Source organism: Lactuca sativa, chromosome 6, assembly GCF_002870075.4.
Source record: "Lactuca sativa cultivar Salinas chromosome 6, Lsat_Salinas_v11, whole genome shotgun sequence".
In the NCBI taxonomy this organism is placed as follows: domain Eukaryota; kingdom Viridiplantae; phylum Streptophyta; class Magnoliopsida; order Asterales; family Asteraceae; genus Lactuca; species Lactuca sativa.
In genome coordinates, this window is record NC_056628.2 from 17,537,650 (window position 1) to 17,552,410 (window position 14,761).

Genomic DNA, 14,761 nt, shown 5'->3' on the forward strand with positions numbered 1-14,761 from the left:
CACCCGAAACTACCCCCACCAACACTCAACCTGAGCCTACACAAACCATCACACCCCCAGCTTCACCACCCCCAACATCTCCAGATCATGCCTCTGATGGAGATAACCCTTTTCTTGGAGGGGAAAATATGACCTTTGATTCGGTCTACTTTAGTCCGTTTCAGGTCCAAAGCGACGATGAGGAGGATGCTCCAGTAACAAAGAAGCATCTTAAGGAGCTAAATGAGAAGGTTGACTTGCTTATTGCTTCATCCTCCAACACTCAGTCCTCTCTCTCTGAAGCCGCTCTTCAGAAGATTGTTGATGCCTTCTCCAGGGCTCAGCAAGATTCCGTCGCCTCTGCCTCTGCAGCAATAGACGCCTCCACAAAAGCTTGTGAGGCAGCGACCGCAAAAGTCGATAAACTATTCTCTGAAGCCTCTTCCCTGTTAAAGTCCTTACAGGAGAGCGCCGATGCAACAAAGACAACGTTGGAACCAATCGTTCAGCAATTGGCCACGTTCGTCTCAACGGAGTTGAAGTCGTTCGCTACCCTTCGCCAATCCATCAGCGACGACAACTCGGCCCTTCGTGCCTCCATTGACGAGCGTCTCGCTAAACTTCAAGAGGATCTCGCTGCCGAAAACTCGTTAATGGACGTTCTTGCAAGTAAAACCACCGCCCTCAAGGTCAAGAGCGCTCAACTTTCCAATTCTCAGCAACAAATTGAAGCTCTTCGATCCGAACGGGAGGTTATCAAAACATGTGTTTCGGATGTACACTCTGCCCTATCCAACATCCTAGAAGCACACGATCCGATTCTCAATCATTCGGTAAGGCGCACCCTTGCTGAAAAACTTGCTCCTGCCATGGACCTTCTCAGCAAAATTGACGACCTACCTAGTTTCGTGTCCACTCTGAAACAAGGGGGAGAAGTGAAGTCCGGATCGAAACCACCTCCTTCCTCAAAAGCTGCTCACACAACCGAACCTCCTCCTACTGGTCAAACTTCGGGTTCGGGTGTGAAGGATAAAGGAAAGAAGATAGCTGAGGAAGAAGATGAAGATGATAAAGAAACCATTGCGGACATGTTGAAGCGCAAAAACAGTCGCAATGTTGATGATGACAACATTCGTGTGGCGCGAGAAGCTGAAGAAGCCGAACGCAAGAAGAAAGAAGCCCACGATCTCCTCGAGAGCAGGAAGACTCTTTTCCCTGCTTGGACTCGAGAGAGAATGATAAAGGAGGCCATAGATACTCCAAGCATCCTATGGCTCGAACCGGTAATATCCTTCGACTGCTACAATTCTGTCGATTCGCAGTTTGATATGCCCTTGACCCGAAAGGCGTTTATCTTCCACGCCTTCTCCAACATTTTTGAAGTCCCTCATCCTAATGTTGAGGTTGATCAGGAGTTAATCGAATTCTATCTGAAGGCTGCTCAACCACAGTACCAAACATGGAGTGCTCAGAAGATCGTTAATGTTCGGGTCTTGAAGCCATATACCGAAGGGAGATTCATCAACGTTCGGTTCAGCGTGATCAGAGGGTCTGCAAGAACCGAACATCTCATATCCTTAGCAGACCTACCGAACCTCAACCCCCATGATTGGATCATTCTGCATAACATCCTCTTGACGAATGAAGCTGAATATGGTCTGATCATAGACCATCTCAAAAGGATGTTGGTGTGCTACATCATGGAGGTAGCCCTGATGGACCAGGAGATTGCCAACGTCTTCAAGAAGAAACCGAAGATCTCTCCTGTTGGATCGGCCAGTGATCTCAATCAAATGAAGATGGGCAAGATTGACCCGAGACGTAATTCGGTCATGTTCACTAGAGCAGAAGGACAGAAATGTCTCTTTGCCTTAGCGGATAAACATCTTTATACCACTGCTTGTCTTGAGCATGTGTTGTCGATCATCCATCGGTGTAAAGAGAATGCAGCGGATGATATCAAATATTTCAATGATATGATACAGTGGTACATCCGATTCAGACAGACGATACTCGCCCTTATCTCTCGTCTGTTTCAGACTGTAAAGAAGAAGGCTCCTGCTGCTGCCGGCCCATGTAAGAAGTGAAGATCTCGCTCCAATTGACGCAAAGGGGGAGATTGTTGGGTTGCAGATTCGTTTAAGGATTGCGTCATTGGGCTCGGTTAATAGTCCAATAATTTTGTACTCCGTTTTGGGCCTGTCTAACCGTGAGCTGTTAGGTTTACTATATAAGGATATGCTTGCATGCATATTAGGTTAACGATCAAGAATACAATAGAGAGAATTACGATAGCTTTGATTTTCTTTATCGTTCCTGTAAACCTTCTAACCCTCTACAGTTGATGTTCTTTATCGAGCTCTTCTGAGGGTTGTTTTATAATCATTCGACAGGTTTGATTCATTCTTGAGTTGTTTATTGTTTTCGTGTTCTTGCTGTTTACTATTTATTTAACCTGTTTGAGATCTAATCGATCTTCAAGATTAAGTTTTAATCTTATCATAACCTTTTGAAGTTCCAATTCTAGATTCTTAATACATGATGTGATAAGATTACATTTGATGTTTTTTAGGATCGAAGAAAAGAGAGGAAGCTTAAGGGAAAAAGTGAGCTGAATCTAATTGTGAAGAAATGGATTTCGATCGCATTACTTGAAGATTGGATTCTTGAGCTACTACTTGGAGTTAGAATAGATTGTTAAGAAATATGTAATAACATAGTTTTTCAATTGAATTGCATTGTATGGACAAATTTTTTCTACAATAAAATGTATTTTGATTTTATCTTATTTATTTATCCTTGCAATGGCATGTATGAAAAATTGATGTTTGAATGTTTCTATTATTAGCAATAATGGATTTGATTCTTAATTATGTTTTTTGTGGAAATGTCAGAAGTTTACCAAATAGGGAGAGTTTCTCATCGCCCAAAGTTTCAATTGGACAGAAACTTGGAATCATACAATGTGTATTGTATGATGAACGAAAAAATTTCACATTTGGGAAACTTACACTAATTCTTTGACAAAGTGTCGATTGAAGGACTAAGAGATCAAGTACACTAGGTCGTACGTTGATCAAGTCTACCACAAGATTGACAAAGATATTCGTCATGATTTACTAAAGTTTAGTAAATATGGTTATACTTATAAGATTTAGTATAATTCTGAGTTAACTGAAAGAGTTTCAATCAATAGCAGAACGAATAAGAAGAATCAAGAAGGCAGAAAGATAAAAGTTTTGTCCATTCTAAGAAGAAGGGAGAGTACCTTTTATTGTGTTTTATGATGAAGTCTAAATGATTAAGAACCATATCTCAATTGATCCTCTAAGTGAGTCTTAGTGCATTTTTATGTCTGAGAAGAGGAATCGAGAATTGTAGAAATGGTTAAATCAAAGAGTCAATCATACTTCATTCTGATATCAAGTCTTAGAGTCATACTCCAAGATTGTCACATTGAGTGAGAAGTCTTAAGTAGGTTTATAACATTCATCAAATGTGGAATTTGGAAAAGGTTTCTCATTCTTGCACATTTGAAATTGGTAAGTTGTGTTGTCTTGGATAAGACAAAGACCAACTAGGACCAATTATGTGAAATGTTTTGTCTTGATAAGAACTACACTAACTCTTGAATATTTGCTTTGTCAGGAAATGTTTCTTGACAAGAGAATTTTATAATTCAAGGAGTCAGTGGGAGTCTTAATGGTCTTGAAAGGTTTCAAGAACAAATCAAAAATAAACCTTATCGACCATCACTAGCACACAACTTGAGGTTTACAACCTATCGTGTTGACATTATTTTGTTTATGTGTCATTCCAATTGAGTTAATTGTGTATGTGATTTCTATGAGTTCTTATTTGAATGCATACTAGCGCCTTAGTCGATGGAAAGTACACTGATATGTAAGGACAAGTTACTAAACTACTTGGAAGACATGGTGGGCACTCGTGTTACCATAAGGCAAGAAATCAAGATTAAGAAAGTTTAGTCCATATGAGTTTGGATTTGTCGCAGACCTTGGTATTAGCAAATTCACATGGATAGGAACTCATACACCATAAAATCTAAGTGTCATAAGATTCCCTCCTTCATGAAAAAGACTGTGAGGAAATGCTTTCACTAAGAGAGATCTTAAGAAGATAGCAATTGTGAAAATTGTATTCTCAAATTCGATTATGGTTATGGAATCCCTTTCCATTGTTCGAATTGTGAGATTTGGCAATTAGTTTAAACATTTGGAACTTAGTAACATAAGTTCTAAATTGTTTAAGCACACATATGAGCTATCTAAGGCAAATATGTATAAGTTTAAGAAGCTTAGATAAAGGCTTATCGAAGCATCTGGTATTAGAAATATGAATTTCAAAAATTCAATAGGCATTGTTTTCTGGAAGTTCATTTGTTTTCTAAATACATGTCAAAGCTAGTGGGAGCATAAGTGTTATGCTTATACGATAATCATGATAGTGGGAGCATAAGTGTTATGCTTGTATGATTATGCGAGTATTGCAAGTTAGCAATATTAATTATAGAAAAACAAAGATTAAATTTGCAAAGTTGCATGGGTTTAAAAATTGTTTTGCTATAATTAAAGGAGAGAATATTATACTTCGTTTCAAAATCTAAAGCTTAGATTGAGAAATTTTGATATTTTTAGTCAAAAGATACATTGTGTGTTCTCAAATTTCGATTATGATTACGCCATCCCTCGTCATAGTTCGAATTGTGAGAACATGACACATAAAATATTATAGCAAAAGATTGGTAAAGAATCATATCTTTATGTAAGATATTATGCATTGTGTCCCATACGCTTCAGGTATAGGATCGATTGCAAATGCTATAATATTTGACCATTCTAAAATTTTCCAAATGTCTAGCACATTAAGAGGGAAAAAGGACTAGAATCGGTTTTGACTAAAATAATTAAACAACTATCAAAGGACGATCCAAAGTTCACTGAGGATTGGTCGCTTATGAGTAGTTAGAAGTATGGTATTGGATGGACCATATTGACATTATTATGAATAGATAAGATTCTATTAAGAATGAGTTTTCATATGGAAAATGTGGAAATGTTTCCACATTGGGAGTTGGGTATTGAGAGTCTATGCCTAGATTAGAAAGTTTTATACAAGAAGGATGTTCAAAGGACTGTACTTTGAATGTGAGACTTCACATCTATGGAATTGTCTTGTAACAATTCCGATAGAGTACTTTGTAATTTCATTAGCCAAGTCTTGGTGACTTTTGTGGTATGACTTTACGAAAGGATCGTTGCATAAAATGTTAGAATCTAGCATATTCTAATAGTAGCAAAGAACCTTGTGTTCTTACACTAACGATAAGGATTGGGAATTATGAAATGAGCATCGTTGGAAAAGTTTTTCAATTGATATATTTCACAAAGTAAGGACCATAGGAAACAAAGTGTGCATGCTTGGAGCATGGGACAATTGTTGTTGTAATTAAAGTAATGAGTTGAATATCCGAAACATTAAATGATAAATAATGAGTAATCGATATGGTGGATAAATAGAAGTGTTCTATTTACTCTCACAAGTTTGGGGCCATATAGGATTAATTATTATTGTTATGTTTCAGTTTGCATGTTTTGACTTCCAGAATATTTGGGTTATTCGAACCTCCACAGTCGGTCATACGTTGGAAGTAAGTATGAAGGAAGACTGTCATGAAGAGTCTGTAGATTGTCTAAAAGTTTTAGACATAGCACAAGTTTGCTGCAGAGTTCATGAGTGCTTTGATAAGATTAGAGTATTGGATTAAACCCACACTCACTTGGATCACTTCATGGATTTATCACGAGTGATTAGTGAGACGATAATTTTGTATATTCTTGAAACCGAGACATGTGAGTTGTTATTTGTTGGTCGGTTCCACATTGATGATAAGTAAACACACTAGTAACTTGGTGTTATAAAACTTATTGTTGTGTGCGATTCGATCAGTGAATGCAAGCAAGCATTTGAGTCGAAGTTTATCCATTCCTTTTACCCAAAGTGGGATAAAAGCGATATTTGTGGGCCTCTCGATGATTTAGTGATGACACCTAAGTGCTTGGCCAAGCCGAGACTAAGTTGATGTGTTCAATTGTAGTCTGTTGTCAGTCGTCATAAATCGGAAGTCGAGAAACAGTATAGAGAGAATGATTAAAATTCATGTCTTATGTCTATACGATATCTTGAGAATGGAGGAATATATAATCCCTTACCTAAAGGACACGCTATCTGATAAGATCAGATTTGACAGCGGCTTTTGAAAGCTACGATTGCTGATCAGGTTCTGAAGTTCTACGGAAAATAGTTATTAGACTTATCCAAGTGGGAGACTGTTGGATTAGTGTCTAAGTCCATAACTATTTTGGTATGTACTTGACCTGATTATGAGCATGGTCCTTTTGGGTTGCCTTTACCTTAGCAATATGTAGGATGAATTAAGGAGAGAAAGGTTTAAATATCATTTATTAATATATTATGAAAATAATATATTAAAGGAGAAATCATATTGGTTAATTAATATCGGTCAAGAATTAATTAAGAATTAATTTTGTGGCTAAAAGAGATTAATTAAATTTAGGGGGCTGGACTGCAATTATTGGATAATTGAGTTATTGGGCTAAGGAATGCTAAAGGAACAAGGGGTGAACGAAATTATGATGGGAGCCCATCATATTTTCGTCCCTGGGCTTATCCAGAAGGTTCCATGGGCTGCTTAGAGTTTAAGCTGTCCATTAGGGTTTTGACTGAAACCCTAGCAGCCCACACAAGTATATAAAGGACCCCTTAGGCCCCAAAAAGGTGGAAAACTGATTCTCTAGGGTTTCTAGTCGTTTTGGGTAGCCTCCTTTCTTCTCCTCTTCATCCAAGTTACATAAGGTGTTTGTGACTCCATTAGAGGTGAAGCAGTTGAGACACTAAGCTTTCTAAAGCCAATCAAAGCAAGGATTTCATTCTTATTGCAATATAACAATCAAAGGTAATTCTCTAAACCCTAATTCAGTTTATTAAATGTTAGATCTAGGGTTTATAGCCTTGGATTCAAAGCATGTACAACAAAGAAACCTAGATCCAAGCATTAGGGTTTGTATGAGCTTATAGGATTGTTTCTTATGCATAAAACCCATCACATGTAACATATATCAATTAACATATACATATGAAAAAATCACAAAGATGCATAGCATAAAAGATGGTCATTGGGCCCTGCCCGACATCGGGCCCTGCCTGGTAAACATGTAAGCACATAACACATGTAAGAGTCACGCAGACAGCTAGCATACTAACATAATTGTTAGAACAAACTTCTATCAGGATCAATTAATTCTAAGTATGCAAACAAGAAAGAACATAAAGAGAACAAGAATATGGCTTGAAAACGTTGTATGATTAATGCTTCAACACCTCAGAAGAGCTCGATTAAGAGCTTCGACTGTAGAGGTGTTTAGGATTACAAAACTCAAGCGTAATTAATAAGACGTCTAAAACATAATGCATACATGCATGCATATATATAGTCTAACCCTAAGAGATAATCATGAATGGACAGGCCCAATCTGGATATATACAAAAAGCCCTAAGATGCAACACGATAAGTCCCAACAATAACATAATCATGGCCGGCATTAGTGCCTTAAACCCGCTAAACCTAGTGAGGAAACTCACCTCGTAATGCTAAATGAACCGCATAATCCCTGGCTGTTATGTCCTACAACTCCTTGAGCTATCAGTTGGAAAATAAAAACCAATTAACATTTAGGATCTAAAGCATAACCAAAAATCCATACTTTGGGTAAAAAGACCATTTTACCCCTAACCTAGCTTGGTCCAAGACTAAAGCCCAATTTCACAATCTAATAGGCCAAAAAGTCAAATAATCCATCAAGGCCCAATTTACTGCCCAATTTCTAATTAGGCTCAATCCCTTTCTCATGGGCCTTAGCCCAAGGCCCAACAATGTTCCTGACCCAAAACTCCCAAAATCAGATGGCCCAACTAAACCCTGACCTTCTAATCCCAAAACATGGCCCAAACCTAAAGCCCAACTTTGAAATGCCACCTGACTTGAACTTGGAGAACTATATGAAAATTATCTCCCTCCTCAATGTCTCCAACACCTCCTTTAGGTGCTCCTCGTGCTGCTCCTGAGTCTTGGAATAAATCAAGATATCATCGATAAACACTATCCAGGAGCACTTCGACTATCACTTTTTTCGTTAAGTGATCATAGGAAGTTGAGGCTGACTTGTTGAGAGCATTCTCCCTTGCGTTCTTTCACCAGGATATTTGTTTTATGGAAAAGCTTTCTAACGTGTTGATTAGACTTCGGACTACATCAAGGTATTTCTACATCCTTGAGTCTTTAGCCTTGTGCGTTCCATTTAACTGGTTTGTGATAAGCAGGGAATCTCTAATGGCTGCTAGTTACTTCATGGCAACCTCCTTGGCATGCCTTAGGCGTGCTAGGAATGCTTCGTATTCCACCTCGTTATTGAACACTTGAAAGTCGAATTGCAACAAGTAAGTGATCTCTTTGCCTTTGTTGCTCTGAAGGATCAAGCATGTGCCTGAGCCTTCCTTACTTGACGCGTCATCGGTATCTAGCTTCCATAGTTCCTTACCGGCTTCAGGCTCGAGCTGGTCGTTGGAGATTGTCGTCGATACCCCCTTGATGGTATCTGGGATTTCGACCAGGATATCTGCAAGAGCCTGGGCTTTGATGCTAGTCCTGGGGTGGTATTAGATGTCGTGCTCACCTAAATCTATGGCTCATTTGGCCAGGCGCCCGTACTTTTCTGGCCTTGGTAGCACTTGCTTTATTGCGTACCTAGTGAGAACATCCACCTTGTGGGCCTGGGAATATCTCCGTAGTCGCCTGACTATGTAAACCAGGGCGAGGACCTGCTTTTTCAAGGTTAGGTAATTGACTTCTGGCCCTTGCAGGGCCCTGCTAACAAAATGAATAGGGATATGTTTTCCCTCTCTCTCTCTCCACTGCTATTACTGGGGAGTTGGCCTCTTCATATGTTGTTAAGTAGATCTATAGTGTATCCCCTAGGAGTGGGCAAGTAGGATCTGGGAGTTGTTGTAGGGCGTCTTTCAATTTTTTCTCGTATCTTCTTCTTCTGTCCATTTAAACTGTTTTTTGTCTAAACATCCTTTGAGTGTCTGGTACAGGATGAGATCTTTCTCTGTAGATTTGGCAACAAGCCTTCCTAATGTCGTCAACCTACCGTTGATCTCGTGTATCCCTTTGAGATTATGAGGGTTTTCGATTCGAGGATCTGCTATATTTTAGTGGGAATAGGGAGAATCCCTTCTTTGGATACCTAATACCCAAGGAATTCCATTCCTCGACTCCAAAGGTGCACTTAGTTGGGTTTAACTTCATTTGCGCTTTAGCTAGCGTTTTGAAGCTTTCTTCCACATCTTGGAGTAATGTTTCCTCATCGCGACTCTTGATTACCAAATCGTCGACATAGACTTCGATATTCCTACCAATTTGGTCGACGAATACCTTGTCCATCAGCTTTTGATAAAATTAACTATGTCATGGATAGTTGATGGTATGAGATGTAGTGAGGAGATTGTCGATTGTCCGAGTGGGATGTTGTGTTCTGCCTGATATCGGATCATAGAGAATTTGATTGTTCTTGTGATTCGATTCCTCTCGTCGTGACTGACCATCGTTTAAGAGCAGTCAAATTGTGCCCAGTAGCCACAAATTATGTCATGTGAACCTTATCAACTCCCCCCCCCCCCTCCCCCGCCGGTTGGGGGCTATAGCCCCTCCTTTCACGTGCCTGGTAGTTGTTTAAAACAGTGCTCGTAGAGTATATCAAAGCTACTAACGTTATCAATATATGTTCGATGGATTTTCATGTTACGAATAAATCCAGATATAAGGAGCAGATCTCTCGAATCCCAGTTTAATGGTCTCGGATCGTTGCTCGAAAAACTGATATTGAGTAGATTTCTCGAGAGTACCTCTATTTCGTCCCCTGCTTGATGAGTCGTGTTTCTCTTACAAGGATGAGAGATAGTAAGTACTTCCATGCCGTCATGTGGAGGTTTCTGCAGCAGATCAAGATGCGATATCGCCGTTTGAGATGATGAACCATTCGATGATGTTAGGGTGCAAAGTCACGCTTGGATGTATTTGTGCTTTACCCTTATTGATGTGTAATGAGTTGTCTTTCCTATAAATAGGAAGTGAGTGACACTCATATTTAGGGTGATCATTTTGGAGTGTTAGTCTAGAGAGATAAATTTTGTATAAACCCATTTGTATATCCTTTCTAGATCTAATATGAGCTTACACAGATTTATTTACTCCTTGTGTTCTTGAGTTTACATGATGATTCAATAAATCTTTTCTTATTCCGCACATGTCATCATAATCAACACTACTACAATTGGTATCAGAGCGGGTGTTCTTGATTTGATCAAGAATTGATCCATGATGGCAATCTTGATTTGGTGATTCTTCATGTTCTTTTTGATCTTCGTGTTTTGAGAGTGTTTTGTGTTCTAGAAATCAAAATTTTCCATGATTTGATCCATAATTCGATTTTCTCTCTCTATAATACTTGTTTGTATGACTTTCTCTTACTAGAAGTTGGTTCATATTCACTTTCTCACTCTAAAGATCTCCTTGATTTTCACTTTCTCTCTCTAGAAAACCCAAGTTCATATCATTTTATTCGAAAGAAACGAAGCAATTATGGAGAAATGGATGATACATAGTGAAGATTTTCAAAATGAATGTACTTTTGAATATCTTCTTTATAGCTCGACTGTTGGATTGAAAAGTGAAAGAGATATCGTTGTAAATGGAGAAAAGAATGAAGTTGGAGAATTAATTAGTTGTCTAATTTATCAAACCAAAGATTTGTTTGATCGTTTGATTACAACATATCAAAAGAGACGAAGAAATAAGAAAGAAGGAGAAGTCATAAAAGGAATTCCTCGTGCTGAATGCAAATATGGAAGCAATAAACTTGAATATTATGCAGATTATCACGAAGCTCGGGAAGGTGTTCTTGATGTTGTTCATTATGTTCAAGAAAAATTAGTTCAAGTTGATTCTCAAGATGAAAAAGTTTTTTGCTCGATTGGAGTTCAAACCGATGATATTTTGTGTTCTTGTGATTTGTTTGAAGGAATGATTCCTTATCGGAAGCCGGTGATCCAAGAAAATCACAAGTATCAAACTCCAAAAGATTTGATTCAAATTCACGATGTTGAAGTTGTGGAAAGTGGGTTTGTTAATGAAGTCAAGTCTTCAAGATGCAAAAAGATGATAAAGAAAAAGAAGAAGAAGATCAATCGGAAAAACAAGCGGGTTTATTCATAAAAATCGTTAAATGTTGTTGTGAATCCGAAATCCGTGAAGCAAATTTGGGTTCCAAAGCAACAATCTCTAAATGTTGCATTGAATTTGAAGTCAAAACCCAAATGTGTTGGTGGTTCTTTTGAAGATGTTCTTGGATCGTTGAAGAACACGAAGAACGAGTTGTACATCTCGCATAGTGGGTGGTACGATGTTCAAATTGGAGATTTTCTCATTCCAACAAAAGAATCAAGATCTTCTAAATTTGATTCGTTCATTGCAAATGGATCTCGATTCGTCAGAAAGGTATCACAAATTCTCAAATGGATTCCAAAATGTCCATGATTTCGATTCTTATTTTGCGTTTTTCATTTTTGATCGATTTGTCTCGATTGGATCTAATCCGTTTCAACCAAATTGTTGATCCAACTATTTTTTTCATAGATCATGCCCAAACCAAAAACCAAAATTAGATTTTCAAAATTTTTTATCTTCTAATTACTGTTCATTCAGTCGGATTAGAAGCCCAAATTGGTAAAGTCGTCACTGTTCATTGATCGATAAATGAAAGTCCAATTATTCCTTTTAATGATTCGATATTACTGTTTAAGCCCAAAATCCAACAAATATGTTTGACTCTAATTCGCAGTTCGTCACTCTTTGTTCTACTTTATCGGTTGTACATCATGTTCTTGATTCACATTTTGTTCAGCTTGTTCTCATAGATTTGATTTCGTTTCATCATCTCTAACATTCGATGAGCTTTGCTGTTGAGTTGGACTTGTGAATCGGTTGTATTTCTTCCATTAACGAGTCGATGATGATCAAGTGATTGTCTATCAATCCTTTGATTTGAATGAAATTGATCATGAACTGTTGAATATGATCACAAACAATTAAATATTCTCGGTTTGATTTGAAAATCTATGTGAGAATTGCGATTTTTGTGTTTGTTGACTTTTAAGATCGAAAAGTCAACGTCGTATTTTGACTGGTAATTGATACATCTGATTCAGTTGAGTGTTACAATTCGACTTCAATGGTGGATGTATGTTCGAATCCACAAGGAAGGAAGTATTAAACTGAATTTTCCTTATATGGTGTTGATTATTCGTATCTGATATAGAGTTAGGGGTCAAAGCTGATTTTGAATGATAGATCTGTTTGGAATAGTTTAATTGATGTCGAAATCAAATGTTGGGCAGAGTGTCAAAATCGAAAGGTGAAATTGACTTCGACTCGTATTGTGCTGTAGCTAGAGGAACTTGGAGTCAAACAAATTGAGCTATTGAAATTTTGGAGTCGAGTTATGTTCGATGTTTGACTGGTGATTTTGACTATTGATGGTTGAGATATGAGTAACGAATGGTTGAAAGCTTTGAGATTGTCGATGATTTTGCTTGTTGATAAAGAAGCTTTTTGAAAAGTTCAATTGGGAAGCAGGTGATTCATTATTGCAAAGTTCAATTGGGAAGAGGTTAATGGCAGAAAACAAAGGGTTGATTATTGAGTAACGAAAACTTGAAATTGGAAGTCGATTTTGACTTTTCTTGGTCAACTTCACTATTCGTTGTCTGCTAACGAAGTAAATTGGGGAAGAAAACAACTATTTAAGATTTGGGTCCCTGAAGTTTCTAAGAAGTGGTAGAAATAGTCCAACTTCGACATTGGAGTAAAAATTTGTGAAGAATGGCAGAATTTCTCATTTAGCCCCTGTAGTTTCAAAAAGTTGGCAGCAAATACCCAACTTCGAAATTGGGCTAATATTTTGTGAAATTGAAGAATGTTCATTTCTGGTCCATGCAGTTTGTGCGAATTAACATTTTCTACCCAATTTGGCAAATGGGGAGAATTTCTCATACTTGGCTGTTTTTGGCGCAACGGGTCCCTACAAAATTCTGTTATTGACAGTTTTTACCCGAATTTTGGAAAATCTTGCAACTTTCACTCAAAAAGTCTAAAATTTTCACAAACTAGAAAATTTTTGAGGCTTTTTCGTGATTGTTTTTCCGTGCAAGATTTTTGGTGATTCATTTTGGTACACATCAAGGGGGAGTATTGCAAAGTTTATTACTCGAGCGCTTCTCACCCTTAATGGGTTTTATAATCATTTTTTTATTATAAAAATGGGGAGAATGATGGATATTCGAAGCGGGTGTGTCGGATACTCATTTGCGGATTTGAAGACCGGTGTTACTTCGAGGGGGAGTTTGGTCATGATCGCGCTAGCTCGTTGGAGACTGAAGCCGAGACATCCAATCCTAACTTTGAGGGGGAGAATGTTAGGGTGCAAAGTCACGCTTGGATGTATTTGTGCTTTATCCTTATTGATGTGTAATGAGTTGTCTTTCCTATAAATAGGAAGTGAGTGACACTCATATTTAGGATGATCATTTTGGAGTGTTAGTCTAGAGAGAGAAATTTTATACAAACCCATTTGTATATCCTTTCTAGATCTAATATGAGCTTACATAGATTTATTTACTCCTCGTGTTCTTGAGTTTACATGATGATTCACTAGATCTTTTCTTATTCCACACATGCCATCATAATCAACACCACTACAGATGAAGGTTACCAGAAACTTCTCTGGAGTACTGTCCCCGTAATCGGTGAGATCTGCGCCATGAGCGCCTGGATTGGAGTCTGCGCTCTATACTCGCAGTGGTGTTCATTAGTTATCACCACCGGTATTCGAGACAGATCCGGTATTGCAAGCGTAGGTGTTGTCAGGCATAGATCACTATTTTACAAAGAACTGGTGTCGTTAATTGGTTGTATCACCCTGAGGATACATCCAGATGGCGCCAAATGTTGTGACATGCTCTTCAAGTGGTTTGGATGCTTGAGGATGTAACTTCTTTGGGAGCTTTCCTAAGAACACAATCACAGAAAAACCGTTAGAGGACGATCGGGTGTTCTCCCGAGACGTCGCTCCGACGATCAGGTGTTCTCCCGAGACGTCGCTCCGACGATCAAGTTAATCTAGGGTGAGAGAGAAATCTTAAGGTAATCTTCTTGAGAAATAAGATGGATCCCTCCCTTGAGACGAAAGAGATCCTTTTATAATTGTTCCTAACGGATCGTGGGGACCGTCTCTCGTGAGCGTGATACGTGGCCTCCTTTTACTGGGAGAGCTATTCACGCTAACTAACCACCAGGTGACGTCAGTTCTGGGCGTCATCCGGGCTATTAGTTGCTTTCTCATTGGTTATGGGTGAATGAGGAGATCACATGGGATGTTCTTCCCTTGTGACAAGAAATGAGTTGTTGCTATGACTTTGGCTCTCTGAGGCCAAGACAGGTTCTCAGCCAAGGCAGTAACGTCTTTGTTACATTTAACATGGCCGTTCATGGTAATGTTAACAAGGACACACCCATGGAAAACCCTTAAAGCACTCATAGTATGGTCATTCGTAATCTCCACCTCTA